This window comes from Acartia tonsa, chromosome 2 (assembly GCF_053477335.1).
Source record: "Acartia tonsa isolate MP-2025a chromosome 2, ASM5347733v1, whole genome shotgun sequence".
NCBI lineage: Eukaryota > Metazoa > Arthropoda > Copepoda > Calanoida > Acartiidae > Acartia > Acartia tonsa.
In genome coordinates this window covers 60,036,886-60,051,305 of record NC_137261.1, presented here as the reverse complement: position 1 = coordinate 60,051,305, position 14,420 = coordinate 60,036,886, and the positions used below count along the sequence as shown (strand labels likewise).

Sequence of the window (14,420 nt, the reverse complement as noted above, 5' to 3'; positions counted from 1 at the left end):
TAGTAGCTGCTGCTCCAGAAGATTGTTCATCAATTTATAACTTTGATAAAACATACACAGATGTGGCGGATAAGATTGGAGTCAAATTGGCTCCTAGAGATGACCCTGATAAAGCTTTTGCGCCTAGATCTGAGGGGATAGTTCTAGGTATTCATTATGATACTATTTCCTGGAAGTGGAAAATACCAACAGAAAAACTCAACAACATGTTACTGTTGATCTATGATATTCTAGAAAATGATATAGTTGATGGGGATTTAATTGAAAGCTTGTCAGGGAAATTAATTCACATAAAAGCTTTGATTCCAGAGTGCAGATTTCATATAAGTGAACTAATGAAAGCAGTTAGAGAAGTGCGTGCTGGTTCGCAGAAAATTAAAATCAATGAAAAACTTAGACAGCAGTTGGACTATTGGAGACTTATGTTACCTGTATGTAATGGTAATATGAATATTCCCAATCCTGACTTACCTTTTCCAGTTTGGGCATTGGATTTCTATACAGATGCAGCTGGAGGTACTGACATAAGTCCCTGGAGAGGCCTTGGTATGGTTTTTTCTCAAGGGTGGAGCTACCTACCTTGGCCTAAAAATGTGAATTTTGGCAAACGTGATCACAATGGTAGGCAGTTGGGGAAAAAATTATCATTTCTGGAGTTACTGGGACCTTTATTAGTACTGTGCTGTGCTCCAGACATATGTAGGGGTAACACAATAAAAGTCTGGATTGATAATATTGGAGGAGTTAAAATCTGGCAGAAAGGCTACAGTCCTACTTGCGAATTGTGTACTTCAGTAGTACGTGCTATAGCTTTTATTGCTAGTCATCTACAATGCAGGATAGACATTGTAAAGATTACTCGTTGTTCAAACAGACATGCACTGATGGCAGATTGTCTGTCCAAAGGAGACATGAAAGGATTTGTATCCATTTGGGGTGAAGGTCTCCCAGATTCACAACTAATCCCTCAAGGTCTGATTAAATGGATAAACAATCCCAGAACAAATTTTGAACTTGGTACTATGTTATGCAAGGAAATAGATAATAGAATGAAACTTTAATTACTCAAAATGTATGGTTTATAGTATTTAATTAATATACAAATGATATTATTTTGTTTTTGTTATTAGCAATTTATCATTAATAAAGAAATCATTTTACACACAGTGTTTTATTTAGGTCGTACATCTATTTATCATTAATATAGAAATCATTTCACACACAGTGTTTTCTTTAGGACATACAGGACACTACGTTGACTAGGACTCTGCTATGCAGGTTTGGGGGGTTATAAGTTGTTTTTTTAAATTTTGCTACTAAAATTTTTTAAATATTTAAAGATATTTATAGGCTTTAGGAATTTGTATAGTCACCTGGTATGTAATATTGGGTGATAAGGGGAAATTAAGGGTTTGATATATTATTAGAATTCCAATAAAAAATAAACATTTTATTGGAAAAATTAAATTAAACTTTGCAACCTAGTCAGTTATCTACTAGTCCTTGTTTCCTAGTTAGTCTGGGTAAGTAGGGTTAGAAAGGGGAAAATAAATTATATGGGTTTTATATTAGCTAGGTAGGTATGTTAAGAAGTGGTTTCAGAAGTAAGGGGAATATTTTATAATTAGGTAAAATCTAGTGTAGGTTTGGTTCTGATCAGGTAGGACTGCTTATGTAAACTTAAGCTGCTCAATATTATGAATAATATTCAAGCGGTTAAGTATCTTAAGGATGTCGGCTGAGAAGGGCTAACCTACAATAAGAATTAAATTGAATATTTTTGAATTTAAAAAAAAGAACATATTGTCTCACTCCTTACAATGATTAATTGTTATACATTTCCGTTGTAAGAAATTATTTAAATAAATTTTTATTTTGGACAGTACAATTTTAGTATTGAAGGTTAAGGGGGAAAGGAAATGTATCCAAGGGGCTGGGGTGCATCAAGGGTGAATTGTAGGGGGGGGGGGGGAATAATGATTATTCTAATTGTACCCCAGTCGTAGAGAAATCTTTTAGCTGGACGCGTCTGTTAAAGAATATTTTATCATTTTATGTTTTGGTGAAAACTAAATAGGTAAGCTGTTAAGTGTTTTTTTTTCATATTTTTATTTAATGTTGAGAGTATTATTTACTTAGCTGTCCCACCCACCTCTCCCATTTCTTCTTATTGATTTTTCGTGTATATTTATTTATTATTCTTATTCTTTTGGGGGTTATAAGTTGGTTTTTTAAATTTTGCTACTAAAATTTTTTAAATATTTAAAGATATTTATAGGCTTTAGGAATTTGTATAGTCACCTGGTATGTAATATTGGGTGATAAGGGGAAATTAAGGGTTTGATATATTATTAGAATTCCAATAAAAAATAAACATTTTATTGGAAAAATTAAATTATACTTTGCAACCTAGTCAGTTATCTACTAGTCCTTGTTTCCTAGTTAGTCTGGGTAAGTAGGGTTAGAAAGGGGAAAATAAATTATATGGGTTTTATATTAGCTAGGTAGGTATGTTAAGAAGTGGTTTCAGAAGTAAGGGGAATATTTTATAATTAGGTAAAATCTAGTGTAGGTTTGGTTCTGATCAGGTAGGACTGCTTAATTCTGATTATTCATTTCAGACACTATACAATTGTTAATGTCCGTTTGTCCTACCGTTTCAGTGCTTCGCTTTTATGGATGTTGTCATCCTTGTTCTATCTACATTTTACCACAGGGATAAGAACTTGGCCGTTAAATTGATATACATCCCCAATAATGTTACACAAAATTATCCTTCATCTAGATTACAATTAGTGGTTGAAACGTTTTGATACTCAACTTAAAGAACCAACAAATCATAATTTAATAATAACCCCAAAGTTATTAGGCTAACAAATGAGAAAACATTATCATAAAACTTTGAGGACTAGTGTAATAAACACAGTCCCCTGCCCCACTGATTCTACCCCCTTTCTTTTTAGGTTACTTAAAAAGCTTAGTATTAGTACAGACAAATATAATGATTTTTCGCCCATTAGTTTCTTACAAAACATTTTAGCTAATCTATTTTTAGGAGCATAGATGCTGTATAAATTGGGTAAGTACGTTTGTTTTCTCTTAATATTTCTTGGACATAACAAGATTTAAAATTACACCTTCTAAAAGTTAAGAGCGAAGCTTACAGTAAAAATAAATTAGTTATTAATCGCATCGTATTATAGACAACTTTTCGCGGATATTAAAATGATCATTTTGATATTAAAACCAGTATTAAAACTGGTATTAATTCAAAAATTTTATTTCAATATTCGTGGAAAATTGTCTGAATACGATGCTATACATGATGGCTGATAACCGGTTCTAATCCAGCGGATATTAAACGGTTTCAAAGCCATAATGAAAAAGAACTTTCCTGCTATAATGTATTACAAAAACTGTTCAAATATTACAAATTCTGATAAAAAAAGATATTTTAAGAATGAAAACGCATTGAACTAATCTCATAAACTATCTACATTACACTGCACCTTTCTAAGGCAAAGCTTTTCTAAATAATGTACGACCATTAGCCTGTCCCGGATTTTAAAAATTGTGGCCCCCAAACCTCTACAAATTGGACAATTCTTAATAAACTCCAAAAATGGTGGTGTTTTAGTAATTTCTAAGGCTAGGAACGAGATATTTTGAAACGGACAAAGTATCATGATTCTACTCATCAAGGCCTTTCCTGGGAGCACCATGAAGCCATAGTTCTGGTGCAATGAATTTTTGACCACCATAAGGAGTGGCCTCAAAATTTCAGTGCTTGTGCTTGTACCGTCGCAATTTTTGCATTACAGAAAAAATATTTTGCATGGGTCATATTTTTTGCATAAATCAACCATATTTTGGCTGGGGGCCAAGATTTTAACACAAATCCGGGACAGGCTAATGGACATAATCTTTAAATATGTTATGTTTTCTGTCAACAATTTTGAATATTTTATCAGTTTTATATAGTAGACTTAGTTTAATTACTTGATATTTCAAATGGTAATTCCTGGGACAAATAAGCACTCTTTCATAAGTAGCAAGCTTTTCTATAATTACATCTTAACATATATCTAAATACATATATCTTTATGTTTGTTAATTTGTGTGTCCGACTGTATATTTTGTAGAGATTCGCTTTTAGTGATGATGTCATCCTTGTATCTTGTATTAGTAGCGTATCTAATCTATAATTTTATATATCCGACCGTCCGTCTAAAAAACAGTTAAGGAAGAATGTGAATTTCTTAGCTGCTATTCAAGATAATTAGGAATTTCATCTATGAAAATTCCCTATATTAATAATTATTATGGCGTTCTCCTCTTTCTGTCTTAGGGAGGGGGATGGAGATACTCAAATTTTCAAAATTGAAAAAAATATTTTTAATAGGATATTACCTGAGTGACTTTCTCCACCTACCTTTTTTTTTTGTAATTTTCTAATTATGGATGATGTCATCTTTGTTATTATTCAAATATACCACCAAGGTCACGTCATGTACATTTTCAATACTATTTTAAAAAATCATTTTAGTTTGATTTGACACAAAATTTAGACCTTCCTCCTACAGACAGAACTATAACTTCAATGTTTATATGCGGATTACAAATCATATTGTTACAATTATTTTTTATACAAGTAACTGGAAAAAGTGTCTCAAAAATCAGCCATATGACGTTATAAAAATGAGGGATTATCCGTCTGTTTTTAAGGGGTTTTATTTCTTATTTCTCCTCTCATCTCCTTCATTTTTATTACGTCCCATGACTGATTTTTGAGACACTTTGTTCAGTTACTTTAAACAACTTAAGAGGTCTGAAAGTGGCTCAAATTTGAATTAAAAAGACAATGCAATCATAATATGGAGAGAATCATTTTCTCTCAAAGAATATTGAAGCAGGAGGGTTTGAAACCCCACGGGAGCTAGGCATATCTGAGTTGTACATAATGGAATTCTGTATTTTTTCAGGGTTCGACAGCTGCACATCAGCCGCCTCTAAGCCTCAGAGTTAATCAACCTTTTATAATTTAAATAATCAGCTGGAAAGCTTAACAATACCTCTTTTGAAAAAAATTAAACATTCAAACGGGATAAAGTTTGAGGCATAGTCGCGGCTTATGCGCGGCTGACGAGCCCTTGTATTCTTATTTCACTTTAATACCTCAGAGATATTAGGGATAACTTACAAGAAAATAGTTTTGTTGTTGTCAATTTTGTTCAACTAGTAAAGAATATGGCAGTTTTGAAGTCCCATTATTTCGTAAAAAATCTAAAATGCATAGGAGAATGGCTTAGAAGATGAATTTAGTACTTCTGCATATTTTTTTCATCAAAAAATACCATTAAGATTGTTGTCTCAAAACTGGCTTTTTAGTTTTTTTTTGTAGAAAACCTACTGGCGCTAGTTGTAGAGTAGACTTTGACAAATAATTTTTTAGATATTATAACTTTGACATTTTATGTTTAAGTTAAAATATCCAAAAGAGCTAAAAACTTTATATTACTGTGAAATTGGCGTTAGTTAGACAGTAGAGTTAGAGAGATAAAATTTTGTACACGTATTTGTAGGCCCCTAAAGTAACTTTTTAGGTTAAAAGAAGAATGAAATTCGTATTTTGAGTATCACGTCTAGTGTGTTTACTGTTTAGTACCTATGCTTCATCTCTTGTTCTCTGTGCATGTGTTGATAAAATAAAGATATATATAGAAAAGTGAAAGGAAATGGGTTTCCCAATATTTTGACGAGGCTATTCTGTCTGACTTGAAATATGTTCATTATAATGAATAAATAATGGATTTATAATTATATGGATCTTACACCAGAATGTCTTGTACTCCTGTTATTTTACATTAAAACAACCTGGACTTTTCTACAATCATATCTATAATACAAAGTAGAATTTTGTCTGTCCACCTGTCCGTTCGTCCCTTAAGCATCTCAGCAACCACTGAACCGATTGGACTCTACTCTTCAAGAATGTAGATACTGGTCCTGTGGTAGTTTTAATCTAATTTTTTCACCCCCAAACTATTTTTTAGTTTTTAGAATTTTTAAAAAGTTTTTAGAATTTTTTAAATTTTTTTTAGATTTTAATATTATTTGAATTTTCAAATTATTTTCTTCTGTTAAACTTTTTAAAAATTTAAAAAATATTTGGGAAACCTTCCTTCACAAGTAGGGACGAAGTCCCAAAAAGACTAGAGGCAAAAAAACATTGGATTAAAGCAAAATTAAACCAATACAAAAATTTTAAAAAAATTTAAAATTCTAAAATGTTCTAAAAAGTTCCAAGAAGTTCTAAAATGTTCTAAAAAGTTCTAAAATGTTTTGAAAGTTCTAAAACATGTTAAAAGCTTTTAAAAATCTCCCCTGAATCTATAGGGAAAAGCCCCTAGATGCTAGGGGCGAAGCCACTAGTACATTTACAAAGTAGTTAAATCCTAATATAGAAATAACAGGATGTCCGTCTATTAATTTTGTCGTTTTGTTTGTAGTAGAAAATGGCCCATAATTTAATCCAAACTGCATACAGTTTATCCACTGAGAATTAAAGGTATATTGAATTAATACCAAACCAATGCATTGCAATGCTAACAAATGCTATCATATATTTTTTGCTACGCTCATCTTTTCTAGTGGTTTTGTTTTGAAGGGGGTGGGCCCGTGGGGGAGTTACCTGCATATCTATTTTTGTTTTGAGCACAAAAGGTATTTGTTGAAATTGGTATTTTTTCTCAAATTGGATCTCGTACTCAACCGCTATATAGTCTAGAACCTTCATTTTCCCCAAAACTGTACACGATCGGTCCAGCCGTTTTGACAATTGTAGCATGTACTCCATATATCCATGACAAATTAAAGTAAAATAATAGAGTAGGCACAAGCTATATGTAACTCTATTCACAGGATGGGGACCCTGTGCCGACTTTCAATTGGATCTTTAGTTATCAGCCAATAGGTTAGGAAATAAAAACACAGCCAAATCGCGACAAAAGAGCAGATAGAAATTTGCTAGCCTACGAAAAAGGTCCCCACCACGTGGGCCAGATAGTTGTCTTGGTTATACAACAGATCTATAGTATAGATGTATTTACAGACAACTACCTCCCTTCATTTTTCAAAGACCTCTTTCGTCTGCTTCTAAATAATTTTCTGCTACTTAGCTGTGTTAATATACGCGATACCATTGGTTGATTTTCAATGACCCAATAGGAAGGTTGCACAAGACGATTGCGATGGGGAGATACAGTTATTTAACTCTTTCTCTCTCTAGTGTTTTACTCTAGTGGTTATACATTTATTCCTGGCACTTACTTACAGCTATAATACAGAGTACCCCCCAACACACATAAAACAATATAAAGCCTAATTATACAAATTTATAAGGCACAATTGCGTAACTTGGCCAATTTAGGTGAATTAATTGATTTTATTGGATTAGTAAATGAGGTTTTAGTGTATCTTCTTCTATAGCTTTAGTTTAGGTCAGGTATAGAGGGATGCGAAGTTTATACTCAATATAATGTAAAATTCTAATGAGGGGAAGAAAGAGATGTAGATTAATCAAATTATCATTTGTTATTAATAGCATTAATAGAAAAAGGAATAGAGTAATTAATATTTTTATAGCCTTGGATAAATATAAAACAAACCACTAGCAAAATACATACAGAAATTTTAAAACCAATTATAAAGAAACTAAACTACTTGAAATAAACATTTATCATTCGAACAAATCTTTTCTATAAGTAGTAATGTAATTATCATTTTTAAATGTTGATATTAAATGTATATGTTGTTTTGTCCTAATAAATTTTTGACTTTGATCCATTTGAATCATGTTCAATTGTTGTCTTATTCTTGATAAAAAACCACACTCATGTAATAACAAACATTACAACATTTTAATCAATTGAAATTACTTGATAGTTACAACGTTTTCTAGTTAGATTAGTCCTTAAAAACTTTTTTATTGCTCAATAATTATTACAAACTAGGGCAGTAATGAAATATATATCTCAACCCAGGTTCTACGAAATACCAGAAAAAAAAATCGTTTTACCAGAAAAGTGGTAAAGCTGGTCAACCTGGTATAATATACCAGTTTCGTGGTAAATTTTACCAGCAAAAATTTTAGCCAAAAAATTAGTCAAATTTTACCATTTTTTTTGTAAAATTTGACGAAACAAAAAAACCCGTTTTTTGTGTTTTAAATAAAAAACAGCTCTTCATAATCAGTTGTAGTACTTTAAAATAATGACTTTTATACAATGAAGCCTAAATTTAAATTTTTTTTTTTTTTTTCAATTTTACCACTTTTGGAAGTTTTACCAAAAATGTGGTCAATTTTACAACTCTATTTTTCAGGTTAAGTCCGAATTTTCGGACTTAGACAAAAAAACACAATTTGGTCAATTTTTACCAAAAAGTTGGTAAAATTTGACAAGGTATTTTTTTAGGCTAAGTCCAGATTTTTGGACTTTGCCAAAAAAAATGAACTTGGTAAAATTTGACCAACTTTTTGGTAAAAATTGACAAGGTAAATTTTTAGGCTAAGTCCAAATTTTTGGACTTTGCCAAAAAAAAAAACTTGGTAAAATTTGACCAACTTTTTGGTAAAAATTGACAAGGTAAATTTTTAGGCTAAGTCCAAATTTTTGGACTTTGCCAAAAAAAAAAACTTGGTAAAATTTGACCAACTTTTTGGTAAAAATTGACAAGGTAAATTTTTAGGCTAAGTCCAAATTTTTGGACTTTGCCAAAAAAAAAAACTTGGTAAAATTTGACCAACTTTTTGGTAAAAATTGACAAGGTAAATTTTTAGGCTAAGTCCAGATTTTTGGACTCTGCCAAAAAAAAAAACTTGGTAAAATTTGACCAACTTTTTGGTAAAAATTGACAAGGTAAATTTTTAGGCTAAGTCCAGATTTTTCCAAACAAACATCCTTCTACTTAATGATAAAAATCGCAAATAAAATATAATGAGGAAATATTCAGACCTAATACTTTCCAAACAAACATCCTTTTACTCAGCACTATTTGCTTTCGTTATATGGAATATGAAATTAATAAAATATGATGATAATGATTTTATTTAGAATTTATTTCATATTATAACATAACAGGTCATATAGATATTATCCAGGTCAATACTGAAACTACAAAAGATTGGCATCCAAGATAACAACAGTCTACTACTGATGCCTAAATGTCGATTGATAACAGTGCCACCTGGAGAGGTAAATTGTAATGCTGCTTTTATGGAGATTAATGTACTGAAGAACAATCAGGCAAGTCTCCTACCTGGAGGTACTCTGACTATTTGGCTGGAAGTTATAAAACCTGGACCTGAAAGTGCAGTATCCTGTCTCTCTGGTGACCTGGAGAATTGTTTTGAGGATCCAGAGTTTACTGATTGTTTGATAGAAACTAGTACCTCCAAATTAAAAGTGCACAAGTTTATACTTGCCTCAAGATCTCCAGTATTTAAGGTAGGTTTTTCCATTCTTACTTGTTAATTAAATTCTTGTCAATATTTTTAGGTAAATTTTTAGGCTAAGTCCAGATTGTTCCAAACAAACATCCTTCTACTTAATGATAAAAATCGCAAATAAAATATAATGATGATAATGATTTTATTTAGAATTTATTTCATATTATAACATAACAGGTCATATAGATATTATCCAGGTCAATACTGAAACTACAAAACTTACTAGTATCGTTTCTGTAAATAACATTTTTTAGAATTTTAGCTTGTGGAATGTTTGGAGCTCTCGAGTAGAACTTAATTAATAAACACCGATTGGGCGGATTGTAATCAATACGCTTTATATGTTAAAGTCAATATTTTTTAGAATTTTAGCTTGTGGAATGTTAGGTGTCAACATTGTCGTCATAATAAACACTGATTGTAATCAATACGCTTTATTTAAGTTAATTTTAACTGACTAACAGAATATTCTCTGTTCAACATTGATCGTCATAATAAAACTTATTAGTATCGTTCTGTAAATTATTTGTTAATTTTAACTGACTAACATATTTTCTCGGTTCAACATTGTCGTCATAATAAATAATGAAATTTTTTGTGTAATCTGTGACTGTTACATCTTGAGATGGAAATCTAGTTGTTCTCCATGGAACTGCAAAGCTCCACACTTCAAAACTGGTTCAACTCCAAAATCCTGAAAAAGAATATTCATTTTTAAATTAAGCAATTAAAGGATTAACAAATCAAAAAGGCCTTACAAAAAGGAAAGTTAACGGTTTTGGGAAAATTTCATGGAGAAAGTAGATACAGCTTGTGTACGTGCCTGCTTATTAGAGAAAGTTTAATTCAGTTATCAATACATAACCAGACTGAGAGAAACTAAGAATGTCTTATAACGGGAATTTGGAGTTATGGTATGAATTAAATAGTCGTATGTTAGTTTTAAGAGAGAGTCTAGAGATTAGAGCCAGAACTGACAATGTCGAGATCCAGAGGGAGGTTTGTAAGAGGTTATATCAACATGGATGGATTACTACACATCTTAATCGCTGCCGTCCTTCCCCTCTGCTGCCCGCCGCTGCCCAGGCTGCCGAACTGGCAGCTGTTCTTCACGAAGTAAACATGCACGAGGATGAATGTAATGCTGTTTAGATTTTAATAATATCCTGAATGTACTGTTTCAATAATATAAAGTAGTAAAATCTAATTTTAAATAGCTACCTATCTAGTACATTATTTTTATGTATTAACTTTTGTCTAACCAGTTTAATATCTATCTAATAAATTTAATAATAGCTTAATTGTTAATATAATTTAGTATACAGTTTCATAAAGGTAGTTCGATGTGTGTCTGTGTATATTAACTTCATATTTGTTATGCTTGTATACATGGAAACTACCTTTTGGGGCCGAGGTGTTGCCGTAGTTGCGTGTAGGATTATTCCAACTATCTTTTATTACAAATAATTAAACACTTACTTTTAACGGATGAATTTCTGACGGCAACAGCTTCATGTTGGTGCAAGAAATGTTCCACGGTCGAATTGCGGTCAGCTTATAATCGGAGAATAAACCCAGCTGTGTGCGAAGCTAAACCTGAAAAAGAATATTAATTGAAATATAATTTATATATATTTTTAATATTATTTTACATAAAACACATCTTATAATATCTTTCTATTAAGGGTATAAAAATTCGTTACGCTTAAAACAATCATAAACCTTAAAGGGCGAATATAGGTTGGATATAATATGAGCTTATTTCAAAGGTGCTATTATATAGATTATAATAAATAATTTAAAGATAATGACATATCTAATTGTATTAGTCTGTTTACAGCTTATAAAACCTGTCTAACTCAAGATAATATTATGTAATTAGTGTGGTTCCCTAAGAACTCAAACACTCTACCATCACACAAGGCTTCGTAGCAAGGTTGAATTAAAAAGGCTTCGGTAAAGGATAGTCTTAATAACATGGCCTAAAATATCCATGTTCTTATTAAAATTATTTTAACACTTACTTCTATGTAAACCATTCACTAATTGCAGCGCCCATATATTTTCTCACGAATCTGATTCCTGGTTAAGTCTGAAAAACAATATTAATTGAAATATAATTTGTTAATATTTCTATTATTATTTATATATATTAATAGTAGAATACTTTAAATATTAAGAATAGGATAAAAAGTCGTTCTTATATCATATATCAAAAAGGTTTAAAAAATTATAAAACAAACAGTTTATCGAAGCAGCTTAAAACCATGCGTAAGGTCCTAAATTATATTGATTTTTTATTACATTATTTAAACACTTACTTCTATCTCGCCAATCTTTAATTGCAGCGCCCAAATAGTTATTTCTGATGAATCAGTGTTGCTGAACCTGAAAAACAATATTCAATTTAAATATAATTTATTAATATTTCTTTTACATTCATATATATTAAACCCGGATTATTTAATATTAAGAATAGGATAAAAAGTGTTTCTTAGATCAAATCAAAAAGGTTTAAAAAAGGCTTAAAACAATTATCCTATTATATAAATATATTAATATTGTTCTCTTTTACAACGAAGCTTTTTATTTATTTTAATCTATAGCTGAAACTCAAATTAAAAATAGGATGAGGCCTCGACTTTTCTCTTCCTACTTTAAGTGCCCCTAGAGGCTTCTAAGGGGCATAGCCGCTAGTAAAACTTAAACCGTTAATCGAAGGCAGCCTAAAACCGTACGCTCAAGGTCCTATATTATTAATGTTTTTATATTAAAATTATTTAAACACTTACTTTTACGCAAACCACTCTTTGATTGCAGGGTCCATATACTAACAGCCAAGACTGAAGGTGGACACGTACTTTTTTAAACTTCTGACTATCATCTCTTTGATTGCAGGGTCCATATATCAACACTAACAGCCAAGACTGGTAGACAAGTACTTTTTTAAACTTCTGAATATATAGCTCTCTAGGAGTTCTTAACTGACATTCATATAAATCTTGTGACATGGACCATCTCCTGTCAATCATACTTGGATATAACACGTATTTTCTCTAAGAGACTTGAACTATAACACTCATTGTTTACAATAGTTTTCAATCGGTATAGCGGCATTCATGCACATGCTCTGTACAGGTATACAACTTTATATTGAAAAATATTTCTTTTATATCCATTGCAATATATTTTTTTATATTTTATCGATGATATTTCATTTAAGTCATTGCAAAAATATATTACATTCACATTAAAAAAAATTTACATTTATTTAACTTTCGTAACCCTGTTTTCAGATGATAAAATCAACGTGCTGGACAAAGTTGCCAAACTTTAAAAAACACCTTATGTATATAATATCATTTTAATATTTTACCGGTTAATTAATTAAAACTGCATAACTTATATAATTCATGAAATGTTATTATTCGTTGCAATTTTACGATTAAAAATATAACTGTCTTGCAAAGTGTTTTGCCACCTATTCAATCTGTATGTTGGCAACCGTAACTTTCCATCGGCGCAATAATTCAACTTGACTATATGACTACGGTGCATTTTTGTATTTTAGTAATCATTTTTAGTGAAATTACAGTGAATTTTGAAGTTAATATGTATCATTCTGTTTTATAATTCAAATTTTATCATTAATTATTGAAAATTCTTTCTAAAATATTCTTCGTATTCGTTTTTTCTCCCATTTTTGGGACTCTTTTTAGCTTACGTAATATACAGGACTTTTTTAAATGTAAAATTAATAAATATATGTCTTGCACCGTAGTATAAACGGATTGTCGCAAATATAGGAGTACAATTATAAGAATGAAACTACTTTTTTGGCCCAGAGGTGCCGGAGGCACTGGCTAAAAATAACTGTTTTTAATCTTATGCTTTTAGATTTTTATATTCGTAGAAAACCATGCATATAATACGATATGCTAGTTACCTAGTTTTTTTGCGTATGAATGAGAACACCTGTTCCTATCCACCGGATTCGAATGAATACGAGCTATTTTTATTTTGTAAATTTTTTATTTCTTAAATATTCTACCTTTTCAGATAGTTCTGAATAACAGGCTATTCAAGTCAATCACCTGGGTACGCGTACATCATAATAACAGGTATGGGTGTATATTAGCTGTATAAGATTTATTTTTTTTCTCCTGTTACAAAATTTGTTTTAAATAAATAGGGGGGGGGGGGGGGGAAGTTTTGACACATTTGCGTAAACAGGGAGTATAGGCTTTATCTTTGGACTGAGAGTATAGGTTATTAGGGATAAAATCATTCTTATATGATGAATTTTCCCAAGTTTTAATATTTTTTGGATAGGCCTCCAGGTTCCGGAGCTCCAGGCCTTCCCCCCCCCCCCCCCCCTTGTTTAAGGACAAATAAAATACCGGAAAGTTAAAAAACATTAATCACACCCCTCCCAAAAATAAACAAGACAAACAAAATAATCATTCCTCAAATTAGGATGGATCCATACCAATACCACGAGCTGCATGACAGATGGGACGCCCTCATGGTTAGGATGTTGAGACTCTTCTCCAAGTTAAATATTCGAGTTCAAGAAGAATCATGTGGCATTGATGACGCTGCTGAAATAGTAAAACTGTTATACCATCACGGTTGGGTAGAGACACAATTAAAGAAGAATGAACCTATGCCCGAGAATCTCTACGAGAACGAGAGACCCCGCCTGGATGATACCGAGAGATATGTCATTGACCATGAAGCCGACTGTGCACCTTTCCTCACCAACGTCAGCCCTTTTTTCTAAATAAAACCCAGAGTAACAAGGTAAAAACTACGAAATTATTGCAGGGGTGTATATTCTGCTCCGGGGGGGGGGGGGAGGGGAGGGGGAAAAAAGAAATAAGTGGATCAATGATGGAAGTTGCTTCAAATC

At 31.5% G+C, this 14,420-nt stretch overlaps 1 long non-coding RNA gene across 3 annotated transcripts; it reads right to left on the bottom strand.

Moving 5' to 3' along the window:
• Window positions 1–10,126: 10,126 nt before the first annotated feature.
• LOC145312885 (uncharacterized) lies at window positions 10,127–12,541 on the bottom strand. 3 transcript variants are annotated; one of them, XR_013877164.1, is made up of 4 exons: window positions 11,830–12,541; window positions 11,533–11,600; window positions 10,988–11,104; window positions 10,127–10,202 (listed from the first exon to the last, which is right to left on the bottom strand). It is a non-coding gene; the product is annotated as an uncharacterized LOC145312885 (long non-coding RNA). The 3 variants fall into 3 exon arrangements; XR_013877163.1 differs by lacking the exon at window positions 10,127–10,202 and having other exon boundaries at window positions 10,810–11,104; window positions 11,830–11,896; window positions 12,301–12,541; XR_013877162.1 differs by lacking the exon at window positions 10,127–10,202 and having other exon boundaries at window positions 10,810–11,104.
• Between the last annotated feature and the right edge of the window lie 1,879 nt (window positions 12,542–14,420).